This window comes from Lynx canadensis, chromosome C1, assembly GCF_007474595.2.
Source record: "Lynx canadensis isolate LIC74 chromosome C1, mLynCan4.pri.v2, whole genome shotgun sequence".
Classification (NCBI taxonomy): Eukaryota; Metazoa; Chordata; class Mammalia; order Carnivora; family Felidae; genus Lynx; species Lynx canadensis.
The window spans coordinates 23493845-23505531 of NC_044310.1; positions in this window are offsets into that span (position 1 = coordinate 23493845).

Sequence of the window (11687 nt, forward strand, 5' to 3'; positions counted from 1 at the left end):
TGTTTAGTCTTTGGTTCTCTTTCTATAGTTGTTTTCCCTTCTTTTTGTAATTCCCTCGTGAATGAAACCAGATCATTTTGTCTGATGGAGTTTCCCCGTCATTGCTAATTTCATCCCCATGGTTGCAGGCCACATGTCCCTCTCTCCTCTGAAAGTCCTATTAATTGGTAGTTGGATCTAGTGGCTTGATGAGATCTATATTTGATTTTTTTTGACAAGCCTACTTTACAGGTGATGAGTGATAAATCTTATCTCAGCCATTCTAGTGATAGGACATGCGATTTCACTGTGGTTTTCATTTGGAGTTTCCTAACAACCAGTGACGTTGAATCCCTTTTCACGGGCTTAGTGGCCATTGGCATGTCCTCTTTTGTGAAATCTCAGTCTAAGCCTTGTTGCAACAATCTGTCACTATGTGACAAACCACCACAAAAATTAGTGGCTTAAGAGAAACCATTTATTTGCTTACTATGCTAGTTGCATTCTGAACTAGGCTCATCTGGGCAGGTGTTTTCATTCGGGCTGCAGTCATCTGAAGCCTCAACTGGGGCTGAAAAATCCGAGATGGCTTAATACACATCTCAGGTGCCTCAGCTGGCATGGCTGGACCAGGAGGAGGCTGGCCAGGGGTCTCTCTCCATGGGTTCCCCATCTAGGTAGCCAGATCACTTTGCATCAGAGCTCCAAGAAGGAGCATTCAGAGGCCATAACCCAAAGTGCAAGAGCTTATCTTTTTGCACCACACTAGCTAATGAATGCTCCACAGGGCAAGATAAATCACCTCTCCAAACCCAGAGTAAATGTAGAGAGACTATACGAGGGCATGAATTCAGGGAGCCACAGTTCATCAGGGACCACCAGCGTGAGTCTACCAAAAGTCTTGTGCCCTAATTGTTAATTGGATTGCTATAGTACAATTACTGATTTTTGCAGGTTAAACCAATCTTCTATTCCAGGGATAAACCCTACTTGGTCATGACAGTTTTTCTTTTTATATATTGCTAAGTCAATTTGCTGACATTCTGTTAAGGATTTCTGAGACTGTTTCATGAAGGACAACAGCGTGTAGTATTTCTTGTAATGTCTTGATTTGACTTGCACATTAGGTTTATGCTGGTTTCATCAAATATATTGGGAGGTGGTCCCTCTTCCTCTATTTTTGGAAAGGGTTTGTATAAGATTGGTGTTACTTTCCCTTAAATGTTACACAGAATTTACCAGGCCAGCAGTTTGAGCTGACCTGGAGTAATCTTTGTTAGCATGTTTTTAAATTTCAAATTGAATGTGTCTCATTGATACAGGACTATTTCAGTTTTCTATTTCTTTCTGTGTTAGTTTTGCTAAATTGTGTATTTGGAAGAATATGTCCGTTTTATCTCAGTTGTTGAATCTATTGGCATTAAGTAGTTCCTAATACTTCCTTATTATCTTTTTATGTATAGGATCTGGAGTGATGTTCCCTTTTGCGTCCTGATATTGGTAATATTCGCTATTTTCTCTTTTCATTCTTGCTAGCAGAATGAAGAAAGAACTTTTTAAAAATATTTAAGTAATCTCTATGCACAACATGGGGCTCAAACTTATGTCCCCAAGATCAAGAGTTGCATGCTTTACGGATTGAGCCAGCCAGGCACCCCAAAGAACCAACTTTGACTTTTTATGGTTCTGTATTATCTGTTTTCCATTTATTATTATTTTTTCCCACTTACTCTGGGTTTAATTTTCTCTTCTTTTTTTAGCCTTTTCATTTATTTTCACCTTTCTTCTTTCTAATATGAGCATTTAAGCCTGTAAATTTCCTTGTAAACACCACTTCAGCTATATCACATAAATTTTGATGCATTTTGTCTTTTTTGTCCTTATCATTCAACTCAACATTTTCTAATTTCTATTCCTATTTCTTCTTTAATTTAGGGCTTATTTAGCTGTCTGTTGTTTAATCTCCAAACGTTTGGTAATTTTTAAAAGTATCTCTCTTTTATGGTTTTCTAGTTTGATTGAATTTTGATCAGAAACATAATCTGTATGATTTCAATCCTTTGAAATTTGTTGAGATTTATTGTGTGATCCAGAGTAGGGTCATTTTTGGCAAATCATTCCTATGAACTTGAAAATCATGTGTGTTCTGCATGTATATTCTATATGTGTCAATCGAATTTAGTTGGTTAACAACTTTGTTTAAATCTTCTATATCCTTACTAAACGCTGTGTGACTTTCTGAGAAAAGTGTGTTAAAATTTTCACTTGTGCTGGTGCATTTGTCTATTTCTGTTTTTGGTTTTTCTGTGTTAGTTGATTAGTGTGTGTTTAATTTTGATTTGTGTATTTTTTTTTAATTTTTTTTCAACGTTTATTTATTTTTGGGACAGAGAGAGACAGAGCATGAACGGGGGAGGGGCAGAGAGAGAGGGAGACACAGAATCGGAAACAGGCTCCAGGCTCCGAGCCATCAGCCCAGAGCCTGATGCGGGGCTCGAACTCACGGACCACGAGATCGTGACCTGGCTGAAGTCGGACGCTTAACCGACTGCGCCACCCAGGCGCCCCTGATTTGTGTATTTTTAAGCTGTGTCATTTTGTGCATACAAATTTAGGACCGTTACATTTTCCTGTTAAATTGACCTTTCCTTGTCATAAAACATCCCTCTTTATTGCTAGTAATGCTTCTTGTCTTAAGCCTATTTTATCTGATATAATATAGTGACACTAGCCTTTTAAAATCGAAATTAAGGGGCGCCTAGGTGGCTCAATCAGTTAAGTGTTTGACTCCTGGTTTTGGCTCAGGTCATGATCTCGCAGTTCGTGGGTTTGAGGCCCATGTCAGGCTCTGCACTGACAGCAGGAAGCCTGCTTGGGATTCTTTCTCTCTCTTTCTCTCTCTCTGCTCTTCCCCCACTCGTTTTCTCTCTCTCTCTCTCTCTCTCTCTCTCTCTCTTCCCCCCCCCAACTCTCAAAATAGATAAACTTAAACACTTTTTAATTAAATTAAAATAAATTAAAATGGTATATCTTTTGGGGGCACCTAGGTGGCTCAGTTGGTTAGGCTTCTGACTTTTAATTTGGGCTCAGGTCATGATCTCACGGTTTCGTGAGTTTGAGCCCCATTTCAGGCTCTGTGTTGTTAGCTTGGAGATTCTTGAGATTCTCCCTCTCTCTCTGCCCCTCCCCTGCTCAAACTCTCTCGGTCTCTCTCAAAATAAATAAATAAACTTAAAAGAAAAATTTAAATGGTATATCTTTTTTCAGCCTTTTGTTTCACCTTTCTATGTTTATATATTTAAGAATATTTCTTATCAATGAAATACAATTCAGCTTTTGAAAAATTGATTCTTTTTTTTTAAAGATAATCTTTATTTTCCTTAATGTTTATTTATTTTTGAGAGAGAGAGAGAGAGAGAGAAAGCTGGGGAGAAGTAGAGGCAGAGGGAGACAGAGGATCCAAAGCAGGCTCTGCACAGAGCCCAATGCGGGGCTCGAACTCACAAACCACAGGATCATGACCTGAGCTAAAGTGGATCTCTTCACTGACTGAGCCACCCACGCACCCCTGAAAAATCAACTCTAATGATATCTGTCTTCTAGTCACTTTGTTTAAACTGTGCACATTTAGTATAATTACTGATATAATTGAATTTAGATCTGCTATTTGTTTTCTGTCTCATCTGCTCTTTGTTCATCTATTTTTCCATTACTTTCTTTTTGGGGGTAATTAATTCATTTTTATTATTCCAATCTTTCCCTTTCTTAGGTTCTAGTTATACATTTTTGCAAAATGCTTTTGGTGTTTACCCTAGAGATTTAAAAATGCGTCTTTGACCCATTACAATATGCTTCATTCAGTTCAGGCTGCTGTTGTAACAAAAATACCATAAACCGGTGGGTTAAAAAACAGAAACTCATTTCTCACGGTGCTGGGGGCTGGGAGTCAAGATCAGGACACCGGCATGTTCGGGTTCCGGTGAGAGCCCTGGTTTGCAGATGGCTGTCTTCTTGCTGTGTTCCCATATGGTGGAGAGAGGAAGCAAACTCATGTCTCTTCTTACAAGGTCACTAATTACACCATGAGGACTCTACCTTTGCAACCTAGTTACATCCTAAAGGCCCCATCCTCAACTACCATCCCACGGGGGACTGGAGTTTCAACATATGAATGGAGGGGGGATACAAACATTCAGTGCGTATCACAGAATTACAGACTTCTTACAGTATTAAATTAATACATTAAGCACTGTTTTAAATTGTTAAAGAAACTTAGAATGATTCAACTCTATTTACAGCCTTCTACCCTTCATGCTATTATTGTATATTTCACTTCTACATATGCTATTAACTCTGTAAGATATTTATATAATTTGTTTTAGAGATAATTATTTTATTTATTTATTTATTCATTTATTTTATTAATTTAATTTAATTAATTATTTTATTTTATTTTATTTTGAGAGAGAGAAAGAGAGCACAAGCAAGGGAGGGGCAAAGAGTGAGAGAGAGACAGAATCTCAAGTAGGCTCTGAACCATCAGTGCAGAGCCCAATGGGGGCTCGAACTCAAACCGTGAGATCATGACCTGAACTGAGATCAAGAGTCAGACGCTTAACTGACTGAGTCACTCAGGCACCCCTATAGCCAATTATTTTAGATTTACCCACATATTTGTGATTTTTTAGTTTTAGTTTTGTTTTATTTTAAAATTGATCTGTTTATTTTGAGGGAGAAAGAGAGAGAGAAAGCATGAGTGGGGAAGGGACAGAGAGAGAGAGGGAGAGAGAGAATCCCAAGCAGGCTCCACGCCCAGCACTCCATCTCATGACCCTGAGATCATGACCTGAGCTGAAATCAGATTTGGACACTTAACCAACTGAGCCACCCAGTTCCCCGCCCCGCCCCCCCCCCCCGCCTTTCTGTTTGTTTTTTCCCATGTTTCAGCTTAGCTATTTTCTATTGAACTGTCTTCAAGTTTGCTAATCCCATCTTTTGTCTTGCTTTACTCTGTCTTCTGTTAAACATATCTAATAAGTTCTTAATTTCAGGGTTGTATTTCTCAGTGTTAGAATATTTGACTATTTTTAAAAGTATCTTCCACTTCTTTGTTGACAATCTCTATTTTTTATCCACTTTGCCAATCTTTTCTTTTATGCTCTTTGACATATTATCAAAGATATTTTTATTAAAAAAATTTTTTTTTAACATTTATTTCCTTTTGAGAGAGAGAGCGAGACAGATTGTGAATGGGCAAGGGGCAGCGAGAGGGAGACACAGAATACAAAGCAGGCTCCAGGGTCCAAGCTGTCAGCACTGAGCCTGTCGCAGGGCTCGAACCCATGAACTGCGAGATCATGACCTGAGCCAAAGTCAGACGCTCAACCGACTGAGCCACCCAGGCGCTCCTATCAAAGATATTTTGAAGTTCTTGTCTACTAACTCCAATATGTGGATCATTGTGGTTCTGACACTGTTGTCTATTTTTTCTCTTGATTGCTAATCACGTTTTCCTGCTTCTTTGTATGTCTAGTGATCTCCAATACACGACACTGTTCAAATTGTAAATTATCGCAATAGAATGAGTGTGCCACGACGTCTTATGGTGGTCTTTATTTGCATGTCTCTGATTGCTCGGGAGGTTGAGTACTTTTTCACGTTTATTGGTCATTTGGTTTTCCTCTTTTGTAAAGTGCCTGTTTAGGTGTTTTAATCATCGTTTCATTAGGCTGTGTTTTTCTTATTGATTTGTAGGTGTATATAAATTGACGTGTTCCTGATGACTCAATTCATGTATCATTATACAGTTGTCTCCTTTACTCTGGATAGTTCCTGTCTTAACGTTCACTTCGTCCGATATTAATAAATACATATTTTTCATTAGTAGACCTCACCCAGAGGAGATTTCTGCTTCCTTCACCTAATTTGGAAATCACACTGTATTTATTGTTTTCCTGGTTATCGCACAGGTTATAAGCTGCACCCTTCGCTTGTTTGAGTCTAGAGTTAACACGATTACTCCAAGACAATACAAAAATCTCACAATAATTTAATTACATTTACCCACCTCCCGACCTATTTATCATTTTGTCATGTATTTTAATTCTATAATGTTTTCTGTTTTAAATGTCACAAAGGGCGCCTGGGTGGCTCAGTCGGTTAAGCATCTGACTCTTGATTTCTGCTCAGGTCATGATCTCACAGTTCATGAGTTCTAGCCCCAAGCTTTCGGCACGCAACCTGCTTAGGATTCTCTCTCTCTCTCTCTCTCCCCCTCCCCTGCACTTTCTCTGCCTTCTCTCTCTCTCAAAATAAATAAACATTTTTAAAAAGTTAAACTTGGGGCACCTGGGTGGCTCATTTGGTTAAGCAGCCGACTTCGGCTCAGGTCATGATCTCGCGGTCCGTGAGTTCAAGCCCCGCATCGGGCTTTGTGCTGACAGCTCAGAGCCTGGAGCCTGTTTCAGATTCTGTGTCTCCCTCTCTCTGACCCTCCCCCGTTCATGCTTTGTCTCTCTCTGTCTCAAAAATAAATAAACATTAAAAAAAATTTTTTTAAAGTTAAACTTAAAAATAAAAAAATAAATGTCACAAGACATTATCATTATTTTATACAATCATGGTTCATTTTCATTGCCCATGTACTTTGCCATTTCATTACTCTTCATTCTTTCTAGCATTTTTTTACCCTCTATTTGGGCTCTTTTTCTTTCTACCTGACATCTGCCTGTGGGCATAATTTTTCACTTTCTCTTTGTCTGAAAATGTCTTGATTCCATCTTTGTTCTTAAAGGATTTTTCCCTGGGTATGGAATTATAGGCTGGCTGTTGTTTTCTTTTTTTTTTTAAGTTTTAATGTTTATTATTTGAGAGATAAAGAGAGAGACAGAGAGCAAGCAGGGAAGGGGCAGAGAGAGAGGGAGACACAGAATCGGAAGCAGGCTCTAGGCTCTGAGCTGTCAGCCCAGAGCCCGACGCGAGGCTCAAACCCACAGACCGTGAGATCATGACCTGAGCCAAAGTTGGACACTCAACCGACTGAGCCACCCAGGCGCCCCTATTGTTTCCTTTTAATATATTGAAGATAAGTCTTCTGCTGTCTTCTCTCTTCCACTGTCGCTCTTGAGAAGTCAACTCTCAGTCTACCTTGGTCCTTTAAAGTTAATCTAATTTTCTTTTTCCTGGCAGCTTTCTAGATTTTATCTTTATCTTTGGTATCCTGTTGTTTTACCACAATATCTTAGATGTAAAAATGGTTTTGAATTAATAGATTTTTTAGAGCAGTTTCACAGCAAAATTAAATGAAAGGTACAGAGTTTTCTCACATTCTCCCTTCCTTCTGCCACCACACGCGGCTTTCGCCACTATCAACATCCCCCTTGGGTGTAGTGCATTTGTGACAACGAATCAACACTGACACACCGTTGTCAACCCAAGCCCTTCGTTTACATTAGGGTCCACTCTGTATTCTCCATTCTATGGGTTTTGATAAATGTATAACGGCGTGCAAACAGCATTATAATATCATACAAAATCATTTCACTGCCCTAAAAATTCCCTGTGCTCTGGCAACCACTGATAATTTTACTGTCTTTATGGTTTTACCTTTGCAGAACGTCATGGAGTTGGAATAATACAGTATGTAGCCTTTCCGGGTGTAAATTTTCAAAAATTTATCCTGCTTGGGATTTGTTGGGCTTTTTGAACCTTACACCAAATCTAGTGCCCTCTGCTCCCTGGCAGCACTCTTACTGAGACTTGGTTTCTCCATATGTAATGAAGAAGTCAGGCCACATGGCTTCTGAGGGCCTATTGGACTCAGACGTTCTCAGACCAGAAATTCATGGTTTTTCAAACCTCTGGGATGCCGGCTCGGCTTCCTTCCCTTCTTGGGTTCCCAGATTCCTCCTGCCTCCGCGGGACACCTGAGGCTCATCAGTGAGAGTTCCCAGATCTGCCGCAAGGGGGCAGTGGTGTGCAGAGATTGCCCAGGTTCGGACGCGAGGGCAGAGCAAGGGGCTCCTCTCCTCTTGGAGGTCTTTGCCTCTCCCTCCCGGAGTAAAGGGAAAATGATTTAGCCTGGGATTCAGAGACCCATGTCCCTTCTGCTTCATTTCATTCATCAAACTCTGGCTGATGCACAGCGATAAGTCATACCCTGTCTTTACCCTTGAGGACCTCACGGTTCACTAAATCCTTCTTTCCAGCCTAGACTTCGGGCGGATTTTCCCATCACCCTGTCTTTGCTCCTGCGGTGCCTGCCCCCGCCCCCATCACTGCCATTACATTTCCCCTCCTTCTTAAGGCTCAGGTCACAGACCAAGTCCTCTCTGGAGCATCCCACATACCCCCATCAGAATCCCCCTCCTCCTCCCCTGTGTCCTTAAGCCTTGTTCTGTATCTGAATTCTGTTCCGGCAATGTGTTTGTCTCACTCCCCAGACAAGAATTTCTTCAGGCAAAGCAGGGTCCCCCTTAACTCTGGGTGCCCTGGGCCAACCTTAGGACACAAGTGCTGGAGGGAGGAAAGTGAGAAGCTCTTCCGGCTGGGATTTCTGGCAGAGCCGAAGGAGTCAGACAGAGCCCAGCACCTAGAGGGCTCCAGCCTGGCAGCTCCTTTCTCTCTCTACCCCAAGCCCCAAGCCCTTTGGGGTCCAGCTTTGTTCTTGCTGCTGAGGAAATGACAAGAGAAGCTTCCAATTCCAGGAACCAGCACTGAAAGAAAATATAGGAGGGTTTCTGATTGACTTTACAGTTAGAAAGACCTTTCTGACTCAAAACCAGAAGCGACACTGAAAAAGAAATATAAGTGGCTTTTAAATTTTTTTTTCAACGTTTATTTATTTTTGGGACAGAGAGAGACAGAGCATGAACGGGGGAGGGGCAGAGAGAGAGGGAGACACAGAATCGGAAACAGGCTCCAGGCTCTGAGCCATCAGCCCAGAGCCCGACGCGGGGCTCGAACTCACGGACCGCGAGATCGTGACCTGGCTGAAGTCAGATGCTTAACCGACTGCGCCACCCAGGCGCCCCTATAAGTGGCTTTTAAACTCTTGAAGAGACCCTCAGCCTTATTCATAAGATAACCACAAATTTAAAATACACTTAGGTTTCATTTTTCACCGATCAAATTAGCGGAAACCCAAAAGTTGGATAACGTTTTTTTTAATGTTTATTTATTTTTGAGATGGGGGAGGAGAAGAGAGAGGGAGACAGAGGATCTGAAGCAGGCTAGCGCGCTGACAGCAGAGAGCCCGATGTGGGGCTTGAACTCATGCCGTGCGATCATGACCTGAGCCGACGTCAGTCGCTTAACCGACTGAGCCACCCAGGCGCCCCTACTCCATGCTTTTTTTTTTTTTTTTTTTTAAATTTTTTTTTCAACGTTTTTTATTTATTTTTGGGACAGAGAGAGACAGAGCATGAACGGGGGAGGGGCAGAGAGAGAGGGAGACACAGAATCGGAAACAGGCTCCAGGCTCCGAGCCATCAGCCCAGAGCCTGACGCGGGGCTCGAACTCACGGACCGCGAGATCGTGACCTGGCTGAAGTCGGACGCGTAACCGACTGCGCCACCCAGGCGCCCCCCTACTCCATGCTTTTTAAGCATGTTTTTGGACTTTGAAAGTGTATCAATGAATGAAAAAAATCAAATAAAACTAATTGCTTTAAAATGAATCATTGGGGCACTGTTCTCCCTGCTTCTCTCTGGGCCTGAACCCACTCCCTCGCCTCACCCCCACAAGCTGATTCTGGGGAATGTCATCTATGGAACCCTTGACCTCTGGCATTTCTTCCTCATTCTCCCTTGGGCCCCAGGAGAACTGAAGACAAGAATTCAAATAGCTGTGTCTGAGCAAGCCATCTCTCTGGGACTCCGTTTTCCCATCTGGAAAATGCGGATAATAGCTCGGAGCGTGGGCCGGCGGTGCGATGAGATCATTCAAGTCCAGTGACCAGTCCTTAGAAGGCACCCAGCCCACGGCAGGTACTCACGGCATCCGTGCTGGCTGGAATGTAGGTAGGACCCCTCCCTACGGAGGTTTCTGTATTGAGACGGGGGAGGGGGCTCCCTCTCATTTTAGAGGTGGGTTGATGAGGCCCAGATGGATTGGTGCATGTCAGAGGAAGGCCAGGGCTGGTACTGAAGGCCCCTAACTCCCACCCGGGCCCTTAACCTGCATGCCTGTCTCTGCCCAAGCACATTTGTGTCCGAGAAGCCATGTGGTTGGGGACACTCTCCCTGGGCCTCTCCTTATCTTCTCTGCTTCTGGTTCATCCTACTGAAGGGCTGACCCATCCAGCCTTGACTTGAGAAAATCCAGCTACCCTGCTGGCCTCGAGCCCCACCCAGGTGTCCCCCCCACAACCCGGGCACCTCCCCCCACCGGCGAGAGGCACAGGGTGACAGGCACAGATTACTGGTGCTTGCTGGAGAGAGCATCCCTGGGGGTAGGGTGGAGCCAGTGAGGGGCTGGGGACCTCCTACGAGCTGGGGCACTTGTGGGCACCGATGTGAGCACTGAAATGACCACTAACTTTTGGTGTCTCCCCCTGAAACTCTCAAACTCCCAAGGATCTCCCTCATCTAATCCTGCTGGTCCCTGAGCTTCCGACCTTGAGGGAGTGTCTTCCCCTCCCAGCACCAGAGAGAGAGGGGTTTTCAGGTTCTGGCAAACCCCACGGGGGCGTCAGCTGCACTTCTTGTCCCCGTGTCTCATGACATTCCTCGGGATCCCGGAGCAAGATATCAGTCTCTTGTCCAACTAGCGTGAGGTAGGTTCCCGATATGTGAATCTTGCCCTCAGTAATTTGCTCCTTTCAGGAGATGGTGACTGTGTTTCTGACTGGAAAGCATGCGTCCTGGCCCATCTCCGGTGTGTCGTTGGCCCTCTGCCCATGTGTCGTTGCCCACCTCTGGGAGACGCATGGGGCTGTGACTGTCCAAGCTCATGTACACAGTGCGCGTGTAAGGATTCCAGACCTGTTCTAGTCCTGCGTGACGGATTGAATCTGGTTTCAGTACGGGTCCACCCAAGAGGTTTGAGCGGGTTTGCATCAGTTTCACCTAGTTTGTTTTTTTTTTTTTTTAATTAAATTTTTTTTTAACATTTATTTATTTTTGAGACAGAGAGAGAGACAGAGCATGAACAGGGGAGGAGCAGAGAGAGAGGGAGGCACAGAATCGGAAGCAGGCTCCAGGCTCTGAGCCGTCAGCCCAGAGCCCGACGCGGGGCTCGAACTCACGGACCGCGAGATCGCGAGATCGTGACCTGAGCTGAAGTCGGATGCTTAACCAACTGCGCCACCCAGGCTCCCCAGTTTCACCTAGTTTTAACAGGCTTGACTTGGGGCGCCTGGGTGGCGCAGTCGGTTAAGCGTCCGACTTCAGCCAGGTCACGATCTCACGGTCCGTGGGTTTGAGCCCCGCGTCGGGCTCTGGGCTGATGGCTCAGAGCCTGGAGCCTGTTTCGGATTCTGTGTCTCCCTCTCTCTCTCTGCCCCTCCCCCGTTCATGCTCTGTCTCTCTCTGTCCCAAAAATAAATTAAAAAAAAAAAAAAAAAAAAAAAAACAGGCTTGACTCACTCCATGTCTGTTTAAGCACATTTGTGTCTCCTTGACTATTCTGAGATCAGAATAGTCATCTGGCACCCGGTGGCATGTCGGCATCGTCGATTCCAAGTGGGTTCCGTATATTCAGTCCTATG